The sequence below is a fragment of the Anopheles coustani genome, chromosome 3 (genome assembly GCF_943734705.1).
Source record: "Anopheles coustani chromosome 3, idAnoCousDA_361_x.2, whole genome shotgun sequence".
Classification (NCBI taxonomy): domain Eukaryota; kingdom Metazoa; phylum Arthropoda; class Insecta; order Diptera; family Culicidae; genus Anopheles; species Anopheles coustani.
In genome coordinates this window covers 66783830-66805590 of record NC_071288.1, presented here as the reverse complement: position 1 = coordinate 66805590, position 21761 = coordinate 66783830, and the positions used below count along the sequence as shown (strand labels likewise).

General features: G+C 40.3%; 1 pseudogene; it reads right to left on the bottom strand.

Annotated features, from left to right (window-relative positions):
• Window positions 1-9863: 9863 nt before the first annotated feature.
• LOC131265579 (uncharacterized) lies at window positions 9864-11608 on the bottom strand (annotated as a pseudogene).
• Window positions 11609-21761: the final 10153 nt, after the last annotated feature.

Here is a 21761-nt window from a genome sequence, read left to right as displayed (position 1 = left end):
ACTGGCTCTTATAATTCCATCATTCTGTTTCCTATATATAGCTTTGACACGTTGACGATAAAGAAGTTCTTTGGGAAGTCAACTAAAAAATTTTGTAAACAAATTTTATTTAAAAAAGATTGTACTAAAAAACTGTGCTGAAAACGCTTGGCAGTCAACGTGTTAAATATAATTTTCAGAGGGTTTTGTACATTTATAAGAGAACACATTTGTACATCTATAAACTAGGGTTGACTCTGATGCGAGGGGTAGAATTAAAGAAAAACTAAAAAAAAAAACATATTTCATGAGAAATGGTAAGTACAATACTTTTTTTATTATTTTTCCTTTTGATTTTACAGAAACATGTGCAAAGAAAAGTGTAAATGGTGGTTTTGCATTGGAAAGAATATTTAAAGGAATGTAAAACCCTCGATGTGTTACAAAATCATATCCTATTAACCCGTTGACTGCCAAGCGTTTTTAGCACACTATTTTAGTACAATCCTTCTTAATAAAATTTGTTTATATCATTTATTAAACCAAAATTTTTTGAAGGTTAGACAAAAACTTAGCTTCCCAAAGAATTGATACTAATTATCACTATGATTTTTATGTTGCAGTTTCATTTATTTATGGGTCAAAAACTTTTTAGAACTTTTTAGAACTGTCACCCACTTTTGGGTGACATGGCAGTCAACGTGTTAACAAGTTGACTGCCATGGCTATCATTGTTGATAGCCAGCTGTCATTAGTTCCAAAAAAGTTTTTGTCCCATAAATGAATGAAAATGCGACATAAAAGTTATAGTATCATTTAATATCAATTCTTTGAGAAGTTAAGTTTTTAAGTTAAGGCTAAGTTAAGCTTAGCCTTAAAATATAGTTGATTTAATAAATGTCATAAACAATTTTTTTTGAACAAGATTGTACTAAAAAAGTGTACTAAAAACGCTTGACAGTCAACGTGTTAAACTTAATAAATGATCCACCGAAATACGTAGTGATGTTAAAATGTTATTCGAACCACAGAGGTTGAAATACGCACTATATAAGTGAAAGAAAGCTTTCGCTCTTCAAGCCCGCATTCATCATCGATTAATTCTGGCGAGTGACAAGTGAAAAAACTGTTTGTTCGTCGGACGTTATCCAGCAATCACTTGAGCCCACTCGCCTATCGTCGCTCGTCTACTTATGTAACGATTTGTGTCACAGACGGCAACATCAACCGAGCGCAATCTTTACCCGTGCCGGGCTCGAGCTGACCTTCATCAATTTGATGTCCCATTACTCAGGCCGAAAACATGTGGACGGAAGCGAATCGAGTTCTGAATTAGCGGCCGAATCGAATATCTCGGCCCTCCCCCCTCCCCGGAAGCCGGTGGTCACAATCGAGCTCCAAATGTTGCGAGCCGAACCGAGCGGAAGCTCTCGAATGGAATCGAATGATTGACAATCTCATCGATCGGGCCGGAATCCGGTTGGTACCGGGTGCTGGGTCCGAAAACCGTCCGTCAGTCCGTCCCTGATATGGATTCGGTTTGCTTTGATTTATGTCGAATTGTTTCCCCGAGCCCCCGGGGTCCGGGCAAAAGAGGGGGGCACATGTGGCCGGCGAACGGTTTCGCTTCCACGGATATAATCAATCACGCAATGGTTGATGACGTTCTGTAACCGTTTCGAGCGAGCCATTCCCCCCCGCCCGGCCACTCTCTTCTCCTGCCCAGCCGGCTGATTAGATCTCATAGGCTAATCGGGAGAACAGCTCCTGAAACCCCCATTACCGGTTCAATACCGGAAGCGATGCCAAACCGAATCGTTTTCCGGGCAACAATCGTTCTCAAATAATACGCCGTCCGGGCCGTTCACGCAATATCTGGTGGCGTTTCAGATACTCGTATCCATGATAAAACGCCCTTCTTTGGGAGGTGGCTTTAATTAAACTGATTTGATGCTTTTGCGTACAGTTTTAGTGATGGAGAATTGATTAAAATAGATTTTCTTTGGAAAGCAATTGCAACCCAAAGGAAGACCCAAAATGGATGGTATAAACATTTTGTGCAACTAACGTTTTATATTTAAAAAATAGACAAATTTTCATCGGTGATAAGAAAACAAGTTAACCAAGCTTATTGAATGAAGTAAGTTTTTTTGAAAATTTTCATCTTTTAAGTACTTTCAAAAAATATTCCGACGGCCAGTAAGCTTGCTTTACAGTCCTTGGTCGAAACTTTAGGAAAAACCGACAAAACCAATCGTGTAAGGATGTTTTTCAGTTGTTGTGACCAAATGCCACCCCGTTTGGGATTTAAAATGTTGGAATAGGTCCTACCTTTAAGTCCTTTATGGTCAGTTTTTTACCTTTAACACGTTGACTGTCATAGCTATCATTTTTTATTGCCAGCTGTCATTAGTTCTAAAAAGTGTTTGCCCCATAAATAAATTAAAATGCAACTTAATAACTATAGTAATATTTAATACCAGTTCTTTGGGAATCTAAGTTTTTCCTTAGCCTTTAAAAATCGTTGGTTTAATAAATGTTTTAAAAGAATTTTGCTAAAAAAGATTGTACAAAAAAAAAAAAAGTGTGCCAAAACTGCTTGGCAGTCAACGTGTTAGTGTTTTTTCGGTTTGTTTTAGTTGAGAGGCATAAGGAGGGTTAGCAGTGTGGGGTATTGTGATTACATTTGATGATCGATCGGTGATCTTTGTGCATGATTTACGTTGGCCAGGTATGTCCAAACAACTGAATCGAACTCTTTATGGTGTTTTATAATAAAGTGGCTTAATTCCGGAAAGCACTGCACACTATACAATTCTCCACTTTGTGCATAGCTTTTTCATTGGGTTTCAAGCTCCATATGACGTTCTATAGGAGTTAAAGGATCTCAAAACATTTTAAATATATTGTAAAGCAACAAAAAGGACTAAAATTTTTAACCTCTTGTCGCTGTATGGCTTTAAATAATCTTTGGTCACGTGGTCCACGGTAAAGATGGATTCAATTTAAATGTTACAGTTGCTAAAACGTGTTCGAAATTTAAAAGAAATGCTACTTTTTATTTTGCTTTTAACAGCAAGTTAGCTAACAAAAAGCTAGCGTTGTCCGCTTGTGTATGAAAATTAGTCTTTTTTTTATGCAAACGTTAGGTAATTTTTCATTCATTCAAAATAATACCACGTCTGACCCTTGTTTCTAGCTCCTAACACAACTCTAAAAAACAAAACCAGGTTGAAAAGCAATCCAATGAAGCCATTCGTGGACCAGTTTGTAACTATTCCCCGGTATGCATGATTTTTCCAACGCGAACATTTATTCGTGCGAAGCATAAATCACCACATCGCTTCGTCGACGCACACAGACACGCACCCTCACGGGTCGAACTTTTATTTTCTGCCCTTTTTTTCCCCCACTGTTTGCTATCGACTGCAAAAATGGAATCGCGGTTAACGAGGTTGACTGCGGGATGGACTAGATCCTAGATGACTTCCACAGCCTAATGGAAGATAAATAGCATCATTCGAGGTAGAAAAATGGAGCGAAATGTGCATAAATGGCACGTGGGTGGGTAAAAAAAAAGAAGTGTAATTGAAAAGCCCTCCAACCGGTTTTTATTCCATTTACCGTTCTGATATGTTTTCTGTTTCCATTCAATTTTACATTATTGTGTTTGCAAGCGCAAAGCATTAGGAGATTTTTTTCAAAACGTGTGCTGAATTGTTCCTCACTTGCATAGCTTCGCTTGAATTATCCAGTTCACGTGCGCTAAATGATATAATTTATGCTTTCCCCGTATTCTATCGAACATTAGCTCAGCTCGCAGTGGCGCGCTGATAAGCGCGTAATTAATTAAATACTCCTGGCCTTAAAGCTTTGTTCGGGTTTGTGGAAAGGATGCATCGAAGCAGGCGTACGATTATGTCATCAACGAATAAATCGTTGTTCCCTTTCACAGGTGTTTTTATTTTATTCGAACCCGGTATGACATGTCTATCGCCACGGGCCAGTCGATCACTATCTGCGAGAATCGAAATCCGATATCAATTAGACGGCGCCGGAATCGTGCGAAGGTGCGATGTTTGCTCGGGTTCAGTTCAACCCCAGCCTAGGGGCGATTCGATTGGGTTAATTGTAATGGTGCTATTTTCCGACCGTCTGGGGAGGAAAACAACAACCACTTCGGGCTGAGACGTAGAAGAATCGTTGGCGAAAGCTTCTTACAAGACTCAGTCTCACTTCTCACCCAACCTCAAACCCTCAAACGAAGCGAAGGAGGAGGGTTTTAATTTCTTTACCCTTGTCACACGAGATTGAGATTGGAAGATATTTATTTTCGCACGATCGTCGTTCCTCCCGAGCGCTTGTAATGAGCATAATCAACTTTTTCGCACAACCTTCCTATCAGCTCGACCCCAAAAAGGCGTTGCCACGTGCGTTGTTTTGCATGGCTTTGACAGGGTTCTCCCTTGCTGTCTTAATCTTGTCGTGTGTATGTGTTTTTTTTTTGTTTTTTTTTTCTTTTTTCCATTTCCACGCGTCCGTTATTTGCAATTTGGTATTAATTGAAATTTCTCTCCCATCACGCAAAACGTGGATGGAACGGAGCCGTGCGGCAGCTCGAAACATGTCTGTCAGTTGGCTCACGACGTGACAGGAATCAGCAGCAAATGAGCGTTACGTGGTATTCCGGTGTGAAAATACGCGGCACACACACACACACGCACACACGGTGGATAGATTAAAGGCAGAGAAAAAGGGGCTCCTCTAACCTTAGGCAGCATAAACTAACGACGTTGATCCGGGGAGGTAGACAATTTCTCCCGAGTGTCATTGCGACACTCCGTCATGACGCCTGTCAGTGGTGTTACGGTCGCCTTTGTTTGCTCTCTGTTTATTCTTCCCCCAACCCCTCCCCTCCCCTTTCGCCAACCGGCAAGGATTATCGTGCCTTCCGATGAAGGCTTTGTCCTGGTTAACGCTGGATGACATTCGCCCGTGACTCTTATTGGCCGCAATGATGTGCGGATTTTGTCCCCATCTGTGTCCAACCATATTATTAGGCCGTGCTGAGGGGGAGGAAAATAGCCAGCAGGTGGAGGAAAAGTAAGAACACAGTTTTTCATTTCCATTCCTTGGGTTGGAAACGAAGCGCGTTTAGGTGTTATTATCATAACCATTAGTGGCGTTCTGGGAAATCATCGGGAAAAGATCTCGTACTGCGAAATGTGTTGGATTTATACTTTGTTTAAAAATAGTATTCTCGTTATCTCATAATATCGTCTTCTCGTTACGTCATTTTAATATTCTTTTGTTGCATTGTGTTGCTGGAATAGCATTTATACAATTTATATCAAATGTAGTTAATTGTTTTACTTATTCCTAGAATTCATTTTCATCGATCAGATTGCATTTGGGAAACTTTTTTTTCTTTGACAACCATTTTCACCCCTTTACAAGCCCAAAATTGTAAATGATAACGATAAATTAACGCAAAAGCAACAATCTGCAATAAATGTAATGTAATGAACCAACCGAACCCCAAAAAAGGTGACCATTTCAAAGTTCAGCATTGCCTAACCCGTTAACGATGGTCCGTTAACGAAGGGTTCACTCCCTCCCCCCCCCCCCCTCCCCCCGCCCACTTTCTTTTGGCACCCTAATTAAGACTGATTGGAGTCGATAACTTTAGTGATCCTTGCAATCTTTTATCAATAGGGGTACTTGCGAAGGCGTGAAAGGTTCTACTCTTGGGAGAAAAAGAAAGGTTAATTGTAGATCAATCTAATAAAAATAGGAGATTCGTTGTCCTGAGTAAAACCTAACACGAAAAAGCAATTAAAAAGAGTACATCGAAGTAGAAATTCAAATCAATTACCAATTTTCTTCACGGATTTAGTGCCATTTTGCTATTACCTTTTTGTCGAAAATATTATTCTGAAGTGTTACGATGGCAATTTCCTTTTGATTTGTAGTCTAAGTGACAGTGTTATTTGCGGTCGAGAAACTTTCTGACAGAACAAAAAATATAAAAAAAACGAATATCGTCAGAAGACAAAAACATTTACATGAAACATATCAGAAGTTCAACGTGTTATAAGCTTGCCAACTTGACGAAACCAACGCCACCATTTGAAGCAATGTCACGCCAAAGGCGAGAAGGTGTGAGCATGGATTTACGGGTTTGTACTGCGGTGAACAGTTTCGCGAAGATTGAATGGGATTGAAATTGAAAAGAGGAATATAACGGATTCTACCGGGTTTTGAGCCAACGCCAAAAACTGCAGGTTCCCCAGGAGTTCATCCACTTAACTGTAGCACCTTTTAAAATCCGGCACCAACGACAAGATAACACCGGTGTGTGTGTGAGAGAGAGAGAGAGAGAAAGAGGGAGCTCTCAAAATGAAATAAAAGATGGGGGGGAAATGGCACGGAAATCGAAATACACACACACCCCAAAACCTCATCTCATGGTCGATGCACGCGACGCCGGAACGGATAAACGATTTCTTCGCAACCTCCAACCCCCGGACAGGTGTCGATTGCTTCTGTTCTATTGGCTTTATGCGAGTATTGGCATAAAATTCCAACCCCCTTCCAGCTAAAGCTCAATTTCCCACCTGAAGCTAAGCCCGGCTCGACACAAAGCTCCGTCTAAATTGAACTTCGCTCACCTTCGTGGGGAGGTTGTTCCCGAGGAGCGTCCATCGACGTACGTTGTGGGGTGTTGGTGATGCAAAAATTCCACTACAGTTCTTGTCTTCACCTCCGGAACGACGGTACCATCGGTGTAGAAAAAAAAAGAAATATCGAACACAGGGAACGTCAACTCACGCCGGATTGCTTTGAGAGCTTGTGATAGTCTTGCGGATTATCAGATTATGGTAAATCGTCAACGCCTCCATCCCGAATGGGGAACGAACGTCGCCCGAGTGCGTACTCTTTTTTTTATTGTTGTATTCTTTCCATCGCTTTCCCTTTGATTGACGACTTTTTGTGGCATGTTTGGAGAAAATTGATTTTCCTCGATGCAAAAACCACACGACACACGCGAACGGCTTTACGATCGGTACGAAACAACGATGGCACTCCGGTGACGACTATAAAACGCAAGGATTCACCGAGTTGAGACTCCTAGAAGGCTAGACGCACAACCGGAGCAACGCCATTCGGGAGGTATTACATGTTGTTATCGCGTCGTTTGCTGCCTTATCGCCGCAATGAGCCGCAAGATTTATGGCAGCCCGAAAACGGGGGTGGTTCATTATACGGCGTTTGTGTCGGAGCGTCGTATGATGATTTGGAAGGAATAAGAACCCACCTCCGGGTTTAAATGCCAAGGTGTTTTGTTGGAAAGAGCTTGAGAGAGATTTCATTTCCTCGGTATAAGAAAAAGTGTTTCAAATCAGTACATTACGGAACGAACCCCCTTCGGGCTCTAATGTAATCCTATTTAGGCTGAACGATATTCAAAACAAGCTTCACTAATACCTTGGGTTCCATTCCCAGGATGCACCGTTTGACGAATGCACACGCCTAGTTTATCTGTCTTAATTTCCGCCTACGTCGGTTTCGGTTCCGATCTAAAGCAATCAACACCGGCACATCGGACGATGTGCAATTTTGAAGGCGAGCGAAATGAAAATAGCCAACATCAACAGATGGTCCATTAAATTATGGCCAAGAATAGGGACCGCCACCAACCGGACCGATACCTCGCCAGCCAGCGCGTAAACAGAGGGTCGAGCGAGTGGAAGGATTTGATTAATTTGGCTCGCTGATTGAACGCTTTGTGGCCTCAGAGATGGGAAATGCACGTCGGCGTCTTGGAACGTCTGCGTTTTGATTGGCAGCGATGCCAATGCGTCGTACAGAAGAGGTTATAATTAGCATCGCTAATTAATCAGCCAACGGCAGCATAGTTATTTGCTTAAGAAATTTCATAGTCTCGCGATGCCGTGAACGTTGATTGGTTGGCATTCGACTCGTATTTCCTCTGTCGGTACGTATTTGCCTACCGCATTTGGGGTTCGCGAATCGAAAATCGAGCTTTAGCTATTGTTTGGTCAATTTGATCTTGAACTTGGAAAATTGAACCGACAAAGTCAGTCAAATTGAAAGTATACGAAGTCAAATGATTTATCTGAGAGATCATCTGGTGATTTTGTAACGCGTTCTACAGTTGAAAAATTTTCTATTTTAAAAAGGACTGTAATTCGTCGCGATATGGTACGTGTTTTCACCTTAAACATATATGTTGAGACTGTTGAACGTGGCGTTAAATGTCAGCTGATGTCTCTATATACTTTTTCCTTATTTTAATGTATTATTGGATAAAATGTTTCCAATTTTCCAATCGCAGTTTTCTCATTACCAAATCGAACGGCAAAGTATAAAATGTAGTTTAAATCTCTATTCAAGGAATACAATTTTCGATGTCATTTCGAAACAAATATGAATAAAAATGTTCAAAACACTCTGAAGCTGAATTATTTTAATTACTAAGAGTACACCAGCAAAACAAAACGACAAAAGAAAAGAGAACAAGTACAACAAAAGAAATAGGTTTAAAATACAGCAAACGATAATTTAACCCTTTCAGGACCAAGAACTATTCAAGGCTAAAATTGGAAATACAATACAATATTTTGGCTATTTGGGGTGTAAAACAAGAGAATATCACCAGAAAAACCTAGCAGACTGAGTAGTTTTTTTTATACATGATTTTTTAATTCCATCGGAAATGTTTTTCCCTAAAATCATAAAAGTAAAAAAATGACGCGAATAGTGATGTTATCGGAATGTTTTTTATTTGCCTTCCAATACAAACAACATATTAAAAATTCTTAAAAAAAGATCTTAGCCATTTCTATAAAAACATAATAAATTCATCAAGTTTAATAAACTTTCCAAAATACTAAATTGTTGTTGTTGAAAGACAATTGCCGCCTTTGACATAATGTTTTCTTTGATGTTTCGTTTCAAAATTGTCGTTTTGATGATAGTTGCAAAATTGGAAAAATATTTCCCTTGGTTGTGAAAGGGTTAAGTGAAGAACAACGATGATAAAATTCGAAGAAAACAGGTGTCATAGCTAATAGTTATGACATTAAAAATATTGTTGGTCCCTTTTGGATTATAAAATGGAAACTCTAAAATAGTTAATCGTCATTTTTAAAACATTAAAACTTCATGTTATGTATCTGGGCCGTGGTTTTGGGCTTTTCATGTCTAGTCCCTTCCAGAAAACTTTTCCTGTTCAACTAGATTATCAAAAGTAACTCTGCAGGAAGATTTGAAAGCTTTCCGCCCAAATATTTTTAAAACACTAAAATGTCAATTACAATAACTTGCGGGCTAATTAACTTCGGATGTACCATATTGTGTTTGTTTTAGTCTCGTTTGAAGTGAGCACCACAGGTGTTTTAAACTGAATATGTCTCAAAGGATTCATTTTCCACTCCAAAAACCATTAAAAAATGTATCAGTATCGTAACCTTATCCTGCTTAACAAGATTTAAACCCATTTCTCCGAATTACCGTGGTTAGCTTGATTATATTGCTCCAATATCGAACGTTCGAAAGATAACCTCGTGCTCGCTTAAGAATGTTCCACGGTTTCGCCGTAATGGGTTCTAATTAGTGATATGGGTTGGAGTTTTCTTGTGGAAACGATACCCTACGGTAGCTGGAACGATAAAATTTTATCCCCCGAAATGTTTCCTCAAATTGATTTCAGCGCAAGGATAATTTTCTGCTTCTAAGTGGCGCCATCACCGAAGTGAACAATTTTGCAGACGATAATCTTAATTACCTTGCGAACCGATCGATATGTCGGTGCAATTCTTGTGTGTGTGAGGGTGTTTCAATTGAAATTTTGAGAATTCCTACTCCGAGTCACCCTGCTCCACCCGACACATGACCGGCACGTCGGCCAGCCGGGTCGGGTTGTGGCGTGGGTTTCTCCGAACGAACTCCCGCACCAGCGCCTTCCGGTACCGGCGCCACTCGTGCGCACGGACGAACGTTTCGAACAGCTGCTCCCGGGTCGGTACGGTCATTTCGAGCTGCATCCGAATGCGTTGCCAGGTGTTGCCTACATTCTGACGCTTTTCCAGCAGCCAGTCGCGCGGAATCTCCAAACAGTGGAGGCGGGTTCGCGCGACGACCATCCGATGCAGCATGGTTTCGCCGAGGCCGAAAGCCGCCCCGCAGCCGAACGACCCGACGTCCATGAAGCGATGTTGGACCCCGGAATGCTGTGGAAACGGTGTCGAAACAAAATTCGAACAAATTCTCGGTTATTTCTCGGCGGTTTTTATAAAGTTCTCACCACAACGTGTTCGTTCGCGTCATTCGTGGGTATTGGAAGCAGCTGGAATTTCCCGTTCACCTTTGACACCGTCAGACACTGCAGTATCATGCACCGACCGCTCAGGACGAAGTGTGCGAACTGGCGACCATCACCACCGTCATCCACCGGGAGCTTCTGCTGGGGCTCATACTGGACGATCCGACTTAGAATGCAACATTCCCTCTCCTGCAACGAAAGGCAAACCTGAACACCTTGTTGTACAACCCGAAGCATCCCCTTCCTACCTGATCGGGAGACCAATGTTTGAAGTAATCAAACCGTTCAAGAGCTCGCTGAATCTGAGCCCAACGGTCCAACAGCGTCCTCTTCAGAATGCGATCGAAGTCCGCCCGTGCCACACAAAGCAGCTCACAATCGGCTGAAGGTTGACGAACGGTGGCAAACCGAGTGTGAGTGTGTCGGAAATTACCGCGACGAGATTGGCATATATTTTAGCAAAATGCAAATACTGCTTACTTACTCGCTGTTGTGCAGGTCGCGGTCCGGAGTCCGCCGTTTAGCAGCGCTATTTCTCCAAACATTTGTCCTCGAACGCGCGTTCCACAAGGTACGTCGGTGTGGATTTTGTCGATCTAGAATAGTTAGCAGAATCGAAGCGTCTTCAGATGGGCAGCAAAGGAACGTCTTTTGGTTTGACGAAAATCCTCGAAAGATAAACACTCACACTGTTCCACTGCAAGCGGCTCACGGTGACTTCACCGTTCGAGATGAAGTAGACCGCATGAGGTTCGTGGCCTTCTCTCAAGATGACTCTTCCCGGTTCGTAGTATTGAAACGTCGCACAGCCGGCCAAGGCGTCGAGCTGCTCGTCCGTGAACTCCTGCATGCATTCTATCTTCCGGAAGACAACGCCAAGTACACGCCGCCCATCGTCCGTGCGCTCCTCCGGCGAGCTGTTGAGGATTTTCTTTTCCTAATGGATATGCAAGAGTGAGTCCGGTGGGGAATTTCATCTCTTCGTATAGAAAATATTCCCATTTCACGCACGATTATAGTGAGGGTCCCTTTGTGCGTCAGTCGACGGTCGATGACGGCCACGTTACGGTGTACGTTGTTGCCAATTTCCTGGTCCTCGATTTCGGCTATCCAGTACCGGTTGCAGATCACGACGTGGATCAGCCGCTTGAAACGAAACCGGGCCAACCGGCGTCGCTTCAGCTTCTCTTCCTGGAAGAAAATGGGAAAAAGAGTTGAACCGGGGCGTCGAGAAAGAACACTATCCGTTTCACCTACGTCAGCCTTTTTTCTCGTCGCCATCAGGTGCGCTTCAAACCGGACGGAATTGGTTGGGAATGTTTCGAGATCAAAAATGACTGCTTGCTTTGATTGGAACTGGGAAAGAAACGATTCAAGGTGAAACTGCCAAGGAAAGCGTTCCTACGGGAGAAGTAGGCCTAGTTTCAAGAGGATTTTTATCAAGATCGATTAAAAGGTAGGTCATATTGAAGCTTTTTTCTGCCCTGCTATTGTTGTGACAGTTGGTTGAAGAAGTATTTACAAACAAACTTACAGTATGAGGAACATCTTCGCAAAAATCTCTAAAAAACAAAATAAATAATAGGAAATTCTGGTCTCGTGGACAAAAACTGATCTTCTATGTAAAGTCATGGGATATGGATCATTTTTGTCACCATGATTGACGAATTTAAGTGTGTTGCTCTGCATCATGCGTAGCCTTCCTCCAGAACATATTCCGAAAGTCCCAATTGCTTGCTTTGGAGATGAAACATACCAAATTTGCAGTTTTTCCTCACTTTCTTGGCTACTCGTGAGAGGTAAACTAAATTTCAACCAACTGTCAAAAATTCTCCCTCGGTTTTTCTCTCGTTACATGGTGTGCTGCGACCTCTTTCCATTGATCTTGATTTTTAGAATATGTGGTTCAAAAAAAAAACGGCTCTCATACGATGTGATGTAAAATTAACTTTATATCTTAGTGTCAGGCTTTTTTAAAACGCACTGTTTTGTTACTCTTTTCCTTGCTATTCGTATAGCAATAATTTAATTTTTCAATCACTTTTATACTTTCCCCAGGTGCAGCATATTGCAACGTCCAAACGGGAAGTGATGGAACACACTTTTCACATCGCCCCAAAGTACACATACTAAGAATTCAAGGAAAAATCCCTCGTTTCTCTGACACATCGCTCTTTCTTCGCAACGCATCAAGGAAGCTTTTTATTCCTTTTCTCGAATTTCATCTTCCTCGATCCTAAGACGATGGACTCATGACATCCCATTTGCATGATCCTCCGCATGATATCAACGAACACGGGACATGTGGAGATTTTCCCGACATACCTTTGACAAAAGTGAAAAAAAAAATTGGAAACTTTTTCCATACCCCATTCCGCCCCAAAACCCTCAATCTCAACCTTGTCTAGCCCAAAACCCTCGGACAAAAGGGGATGTACCCGGCGAGAAGAAAGCGTACGACACAATGATGTGATATAGTAGCATTTGTAAATATTTGTCATAATCGTAGATAGAGCTTTCCTTTGGTTTTTTTCTCCCAGCGCGCGTTCACAGTGGTTGGCGTTCCAAGCTGGAGGATGAGTTTTGGAATTCCTCTTGGTTGTTTTTTTTTTCTTATACTGCACCCTAGTTAAACAAGAAGCTCCCAGAGATCATAGTCCCATCCTGGCCACAAGGATGCGGATTCCTTTTTGTCCCCTCAATGCAGTTTAGAGGATACTTTCTCGCATAATGATATTTGATTCACTGCGGAGCAGCTAGACGAAAGTCACACACTCTACCGGAGCAGTCAACATTTGGCGCGCGTGTGTGTGTGTATATGGACGTGCGGGAAAAGTTAGTGTAGAAAGTGACATATGATCTTAATTGAATTTTCTCTAACGAACGGAGTTTCCGTCGGGAAATCCGAGTGCAGCTGTTTGTTTGCGACAATGGCGATGCCTCCGCTTCTTGCGAGAAGATGCAAAGAGCGGGGGGGTTCAAGGGTCTTTCGACACCGGATTGTTGTGTGGAAAAAGTGGTTGCATTTTGATTTATTTGCGTCACTCCTGGAAATGTTTAGGAAAAGTTTGGCAGAGCAGTTTTTTTTTGTTATGCCTGAGCGGCGGAAAAATCTCGGAGCATCCTCAAAGCGAATTACGTTTCCACTAATTGAATAGGAAATGCAAATGCGGTCCTTATATACTCATACATTAAATTATTGTCACAGTTTTTGTTTAAACCTAGTTGATTGTTTTCCATTTTTTAAATTAATAACAGTAGTTAAAGCCGTTTAAAATTCACAAAATCAATATTCATCTCTGATGAGATTCAACCAATTCGTCGAAATTTGCATTTTGTTGAAATTTACGTTCAGTTCAACACGCTTGAGTTGAGCTGTACAGAAGTCAGTTCTATAATTTGTATTTAATTAGAATTTCAAACATAATTTGAAATCAATTTTGCATATTTAGAGAGCTTTAGATAAAAAAATTGCGAATGTTTGGAAAGATAACGATACTGCGTTGTTTTACGCAAATAAAAATATGTTTGTTTTTTCATCATTCACACAATGTTCGCAAAGGTGACTTATAATATTTATTCGATATTTATAATTAGTCAAACGCAAACACAATCAAGTAGTGTTATCTTTATAGTTTCATATTTTCTTCACTTACTTAAATCTGTATATTATTTAAAATAGTATAATTTTGGAAGTAATCTTTCCTTGACCATCCGTCATTGCCAAAAAATAAAGATTAGGCAAACTAACAACTTTCCACTGGGATTTTTCTCCTTCTATGGGAGTTAACAAACTGAAGGCCACTTTAAGAAATGACCCATCCAAGTGATGAAGGTCAAATCCCGGGGTCGGGGGTTTTGAGACAGTTGTCATTTTCGTTCTTTCTTTAATGGTTGAGTTATTGTTTTGTCTTTGGAGAAAGGAATCCTCTTGACGAAGGGGAAAAACCTAATCCATCGACCCAACAGTCAACCCTAGCGATTTGCTTACGTGTGGGAATTATCGTTAATGCCTTCCTTTTTTTTGCAAATTTGACCCCGACGGCATCTAGGAAGATAGAAACAGCCAGCATAAGAAACCAAAAGTAATATACCTCGATTTAACCTTTGTACTGAACGTTTCGGCAGTAATTGAAGGATTAATGTTTTCCAACTTTTTTTTTCCAGTGTCATTTTGTGCGGGGTGTATTTTCAGCGAGTTTTGTTACCCTTTTTCCGTCTCACATCCGAATGGACATTTTATTTCACTCCGCTGCGGTAGTGAAAAGACGTAAAATATTAAACATTGACCATTAACCTTGAACGGACTGCCAACGGTGGCGGAGGCGGCTTACGCCTTTCGGCCACACAGTTGTTTTTTTTATTTCCTTTTCGTAACCAATACCTTCGGGGAGGTTGGTTTGACGCTGCCTTCCATTTTATGGCGAGTTGATCTTTAAGGGTCCAAATGGCTTCTGTACTTACTGAATCCCATGACACCCTGCCTTTCGGGCGGGTTTTCTTTTCCAAGAAAAACAGACCAACCGAAAAAGAGAAGGGTTAAAGGACAGTAAAAGATGGATTTGAATATGACTTCCTGATGGAGGCACTCTTGACAGTTTGGAGTTGAGGAACGGCCGAATACCCGTACTCGGAATAAACAGACGAAAAGCTCTTGAAAGCTCGTCACAGACAGGACGTAAAAATAAAATAATGACACTTCAAATAATGTGCACAAAATGAATGATGACGATTTAACAATTGGTCTTTAAGTTATCTCTCAACGCAATAAAACGGTTTGAGGTTAAAGTTTTTATTTTGTTTTAATATCGGTTGTAAAAATAGTGCAATAGTGTCGATCATTGTGAAATAAATTTAGTTTCTCATTTTAAATGTTTTCTATACATTCACTTTTAATGTTTCTTTTGTTTTTAATACTGGCCAGAATGGCTTAAAATTGAAACATTTTTTTTTTCAATAATTTCTCAGTATTATGCTCTCCCATATACAATATTAATTCTTATTTGTTAAACAAAACATTTCATTTGCGTATATTGTCGGCAAGAATAAAAAAACAAATCGTAAACAGAATTATTCCGCTACTGAATAATGTATGAGTGTTCAATTTGCTGTTAGGAAGTGATTTATTGCAACCCAACAGGCTCAACTCGGCGAGCCTGAACTGATGTGGGAAATTACCCACAACAATGAAAACAATTCATTCGATGTAGTTCCACTCCAGAACTACAAGTTGTTTGCTGCAAAAGCAACAAAGTGTTTGGTCACGGTAAAAGCGTTGGCCAAAGTGATGTTTTATGACCTCATTTGTTACGAATCGCGAGCAGGTTGAAGTTGAATAAAAGCACAAAATGCGATGTAGTTGTACAGCGCTTTCGTAACGGCATGGTATTCCATCACATTCGCGGCGATTCGATTCCATTGCACCACGATAACGAGCACGTGCTGTAAATAGAGAAACATCCCGGCAATGTTGCTTTTCAATCTGGCAAACTTTCCGCTCTGTAAGGCCATGCGGAAGACTGTGGGCAAGATTTACTATCCAAAGGTTAGTTTACTATCCATATAATTATCACCTCCCTCGCTACTGATGTCTCGAAGGAAGAAAAATTCAAACGTTGCTTTGTAAAAGACGATGGTGGTCTAGAGAAAGATTGATTTATTGCTCGATCTCGGTGCCGATGCACGATGCAAAGAAGGAAGCAGCAAAATCTGAAGATGATTTATAGTGCGAAACCCGTGACGTATTGCGAAACTATAGAAAAACGACAGCGTAGAGTAGTGAAACCAAGCTGAAAAGTGCTGTTTGTTTATAACAATGTGTTAAAAAGTGAACATGAAACAAGCTGGAAGCGTTTTAAGGATATCGATTGATGTAAAACAAAATCACTTTACCATCACTGTGCTGTTCAGCTGGATTCTGTAAGTCTCCCTCAAATTGAATCTGTCATCAGTGTTCAGTTTCTCTTGGCCAATTATTAAGTATGAATTTCTACCCAAAATTTTTCTCTTTTATTATTTATGCAACGGTAGATATATCTAAAATAGCAAGTGAATACGATAAAAACGAAATCAATGAAATTAAAAAACACTCTAAAACATTCGTTTCAAACAAAAGCTCGGGATTTTCCGACTAAAACGAAGGTTTAATTGGTTTTAATTAAATTTACTTGTTCCTGTTCTTTTACTGATACTTAAAAAACTAACTAACTTAAGACAAAACCACAACTAGATGACTTAGGAATACCTAGGATTCATCCCTTCCAAAAACACATTGTTGTTAGCGTGACACATACCATATAGTATTCAATTTCGTTGAATTAATAATTGATGAACACTGTAATTTTTATGTATGTTGTTAATTTTTTATATATTTTATCATTCTATTTTTTTTCTTTCGAAATGTTTTAAGTACTGAGCGTTATTTGAAGGTATTATTATGAAATATTAAATTTAGGAGAAAATAGTTTAGCATAAATGGAGACGCATGGTGCGTTGTAGCATTCCATAAATGGAGGCGCCTGGTTTGTGGTGGTTAATGCATTCGACCAAAAAGAAAGAAGATGAGACATAAATATGAATCTCTATCAGTTATAGTTGAACATTACCAGCATTATAGTTGAACTTCTGCAAATCTGCAAGAATTGCAAAACGGAACAATCTATAGCATATTCCTGTACATAAATAAACCCGTTCAATATCAAAACAAAGTTACTAAAATTGCTTTTATTTGCTTGGTTTGAGTTTTCGTTTTCTGAAATGAAAAATATTATGGAAAGACAAAAGGATTCAAAATCACAAAGTTTACGGCGTGAAACAAGCAGAAGTGAAATAACGAGAGTGACGTTTTTAAAGCTACCAGACTGACACAAAATGTAAGAAAGAAATCAATGGTTCTTCAAACCGACGATCATACACGCGTGATCAACCAATACCAGTGTGCTCGACACTTTTATGATATGCTTCCGGCTCACGGTCGGAAAAGCATAGCCTACTCTTGCCGACGCCCCTAACAACCATTAGACACCGGTCTAAGTACCCCGGCTAACAAACAACCGGGAAAACCCGCACCCAACTGCTACCTACGCGATAAATCACGTGCGCAAAATTGGGAAGCGATTTGTGTTATTTGCATTTGAATTTACATTTCACTTTCCAGACGGTTTCATTTCCTTTCGCATGATTCGAGGGGTTTCCCCGGCCGTTCTGGTTTCATTCTGCTCAAATAATTCTCTCTTTCTTTCTCTCTCCCTCCACACTGCTTCTTTCCCTTGGTCAACTGAAGCAATTGGAGGGCTACATTACATTACCAGCTTCACCGTTTGGCTTTCTCCCAATGTGTTTGCAGACATGTTTGAAAAGTGTGTGCACGTGATATTTTTTTATCACAGCAATGTTTGTTTTTGCGCTTGGCGCGAAAGAGCTTTATTTTTATTGCCGATTTTTATTTATGCATATCGCTTTCCAATCGGCTTTCAATCAGGGAGAGCAACGGCGTTTGAAAGAGAAGCATAAAATGGAAGAGAAAGAAGAACCCGTGCCAAAGCATTGCTTTCGGGTTCCTATCAAGAATTCAATCGCTGCTAGCAACAGTATGAATGCAGATTTGTGTCCCTTGTTTGCTTCCGTATCGTACCCGGGCTCCGGTGCGATAAGGAAAGTGACTGTTCCGGTTTGGGTCGTAAATCATACAAAACTGGTTTTAGGCAGTGGGCAAACGAGCAGTGTAATAACCATGGGGACGAGGAGAAGGAAAAAGTGAACAAGTTTTACTGTTTTATTGGTTTGGTTAAGCATGACACATTGCTTTAAAATGGTGTGCAATAAAATAATGATTTAGAACTCACCTAATATTTTTCTACGCACAGTTATTCTGGATATTCTAAATGGTGCAGTTTACTTCAACTCTGTAACACTCGGTGTCAGCTTTGTGAAAGCCATTATGTTTCTTTTTGTTATGCATATCACAATTTTATAAAACCTCTGCATAATTTTTTAAAGAAATATACGCATTCATTGACTCACTGTTCTAAAGAAGTTAAATATAAAATAAGTTCAAAAGAATGTGTAAAGACTTAAATTATGGATAAAATTCAGTAATGTAAATTTCACATTTTAATAATGTTTCCATCCGCACATTTACTACACAACCATTTAAAATCGTTGTAATTTTCGTATTTACTCTAACATATGTTACGGTATAAAACATGATTGATTTCGTTTTAAAACCAGTCTTTTCTCGTGCTATTTTCTCTAGACGTTTCGTCAGAATTTTGTAATCTAAGTTACATCAAATGCCTTTAACTCACAACCTAACCAAATATATTTGAAAACTTTTTAAAACGGGATTTTAAATTAAGAAACTCTAGCTTTTATTTTTCTCCGGCATCAAAGCTCTTAGTACGAAAAAGTTACAAATTGGAAGAACCAAGCACGTATTTGTGGATTAGTAAATGCCATTAGGTGCTCTTACAAAAAAGTATAAGAAACTCCCAAGGTTAGTTATTCATTTCATGATACCTCTGTGGGCCATTGAGTAACTGCTAGGAAAAACGAACACGTGTGTAGCATAAACCAACTATCCCCATAAGTAAACGATGACCATCAGCAGCGCAGGGCTTAAAAACCGCTGGCACAAACCAGTACGCGGATGTAATGTCGCAAAGGTATAAGAAGCAATTGTCATTGGCTTCTCGGCAGCGAGGCCACCGAATGCAATAAAAGGGAAATTTAATTCAATTTATAAACGAGCCAAGTCGAGAATGAAATAAAATCTGAAATAAAAAAACTTAAATGAAAAGAACCAAGCAGATGACAAAACCAACGAGTGTATAAAACAATCCGTGAGGAAAAACCGAACCGGCAGAGACCGCAAAACACAAGCACCGGGTACATGGTCCGAACATTGCCACGTGAATTACACCGCATCTTGACGCAGAGAAACGCCGAACGGTTGGTGGACAAAGCGTTTCGGTTTTCCACGGCACCATAAAAACTCATACGCGGCCAGGCGGATATCGTAGCGATTCGAAACCGTCCACCGTCCGAAGTAACAACAATGCCGTGGGTTGGAAAACCATTGGCATCGGTTGCAATTGCCGGAATAGAAAAATGTACCAGGAAGGTGGAGGTAGATGAAAAATAAAATTGTACAATACAGACAATTTACGCTCCATCGGTGCAACAACGGAGACCGCTTGCCAAAGCGTGGCGGAGAACACAATAGAAGAATCGCACAATTTATTCAATCATATTACTCGCTGAACCGGAAGCATGTCGATCAGCGGAACCATTCTGCTCGCAAGGATGGACGGCACTGAACTGGAAAGAAGTCGACGCTACCCTTGCGGACTAGAAAGCGTGAAAAGTCAAAGATGGAAAAGCACACCCAATATCAGCGAGAAGCGAAATGAAATAATTTCACTGTAAGATGTGTAAGTTTACATCGCCAATGAAATGTATAACATAAAAATAAAAATGGTTACAGTACATGAATGGTCTTTCCGGGACATTTATGGCAATATCCGGAGCCAACAAATGCAAATGAAGGTAATGTAATTGAGCATCTGTGTGCTTATTAATCAATTAACTTTTCCCCGTTCGTTCAAACACACCGCTTTTGTGAACCTTGTGAAGAAAATCGAAAACGTTGGCGTACACTGCTTCCCGGCTAGCCTGTAAAAAAGTAAAGACTAAAAAAACAGAGAACGTATTATATTCCGTTATTTGTTCGCCGTGTAGACATTTCTCCTGAACAAACCATAACACAATCAGGCGCAGACTGATCATCGTTCCGAAAATATGGTTGATGGAAGTGAAAACACATGGAAAAAAGTGGTTCACTTGGATAAATAGATTTCATTCCACACAGCGGATCTACCCGGCCACTCGATTTTGGCTCATTTATGCGTGATTGCAAGCGAAAGTGCCAACATTTTTTTCTCATTGCGTTTTTCCATGTACATATTTCAACGAAACATAGGAGCGTTTGAGCAGCTTGCATCGGTAAGTGGTACATGAAATACTATTTTCAAACGAAACACAAATTGAAGTACGTTTAGAAAAATATTTGGTCTTTGTTTAAATCAATAGATCATCATTTTTAATGGTGAGTGATGGTGTTCATTAGAAAAAAGGACTCATGTTAAAATTTGCCTTCGTTTTTCCCTTTCTGAAGCCCTTATTACAAATGTTATTGCTTTAAAAAAATAGTTAACGCACTGCTGCGGGTGTTTGAGTTTTAAAAAAACTTAAACTTTATTTCCTACAACATATGTGCGGGTTAATACCCAACTATCGTGTTCGGATGCTGGATACCAACTGATGATCGGTTCGCGATCTGGATCGTTGGTTCACGGTCTTCTGATTCTAGGTGGTCCGCGTCGCTGCGGGAATCTGCAACTCAGCATAATGCGGGCGGTCCGCGTTGCTATGGGAAGCTGCAACTCAGCATAATGTTGTGGTCCGGGGGCCGCGTCGCGATGATCGAATGTTGACTCACAATGTATGCTCTGGCGATGTCCACAATGTATGCGATGGCGTTGTCCACAATGTATACGCTGGCGTTGTCTTGACTCCTCCCTTCTTAAATGACTTTGTCCTCAAAGTCTTGTTGCTGCGTGGAATGATGTTGGTCTGCTTACGAATGTTTCTCCGCGTTGCGGTTCTTGGTTTATGTTTACTTTTACCATTCTCCTTCTATTGAAAAATAAGCAGATTACGGTTGCGCATATGAATAGTAACATGAAAGTTCCTCCGAATGCATGAATTTTCCATTTGATGGAGTTGTTTTGTAGATTTATACTTTGTAGCGTTTCTCGATGTTGCAACGTAAGATTGTTTAGATATTCTATCGGTGGTCTGTCTTCAATTTCGCTTATGTTGACTTTTATTCCCGCTGTCGAGTAGTATGGTTTACCGGGAATGATGGCTTCGTTGTTTGAATAAATTTCTCCGTTGATGATTATGTTGCAATTTTCAAATTGTATCAAGTATGACCCGTTCAATACTTGGTTTGCATTACTGCAATTTGACGATATTTCTGCGATTGCATCATTAATGAGAATATTGGCGTCATTAATGCGTTTCACCAATCCTTTCGAGTAAATTTTTTCGTATTGACATTCAGCGTCTTCTCGTTTCACGAGTTTTTCTATGCATTTGGTGGGTTGTTGCAGATTTACTTGTTGGCATATGTAGAAATCTTCCTGCTCTTGGCATCTTTCCGTAATTTCGAATACATGCGTTCGATTTCGTATTATGAAATTTTGTTTTACGATAATCCGTCTCTCGTGCTGGATTATGGAGTCAATGTATTCGTATTCGTACATTTGTGTGGTTACTTTGGGGAACTTTAGTATGTAGATAATATGCGTTTGGTTTACAGCAACTTGCGCAGTTGATTGCCCTAGCAATTCCTCTGGAGTACGGTAAGTAA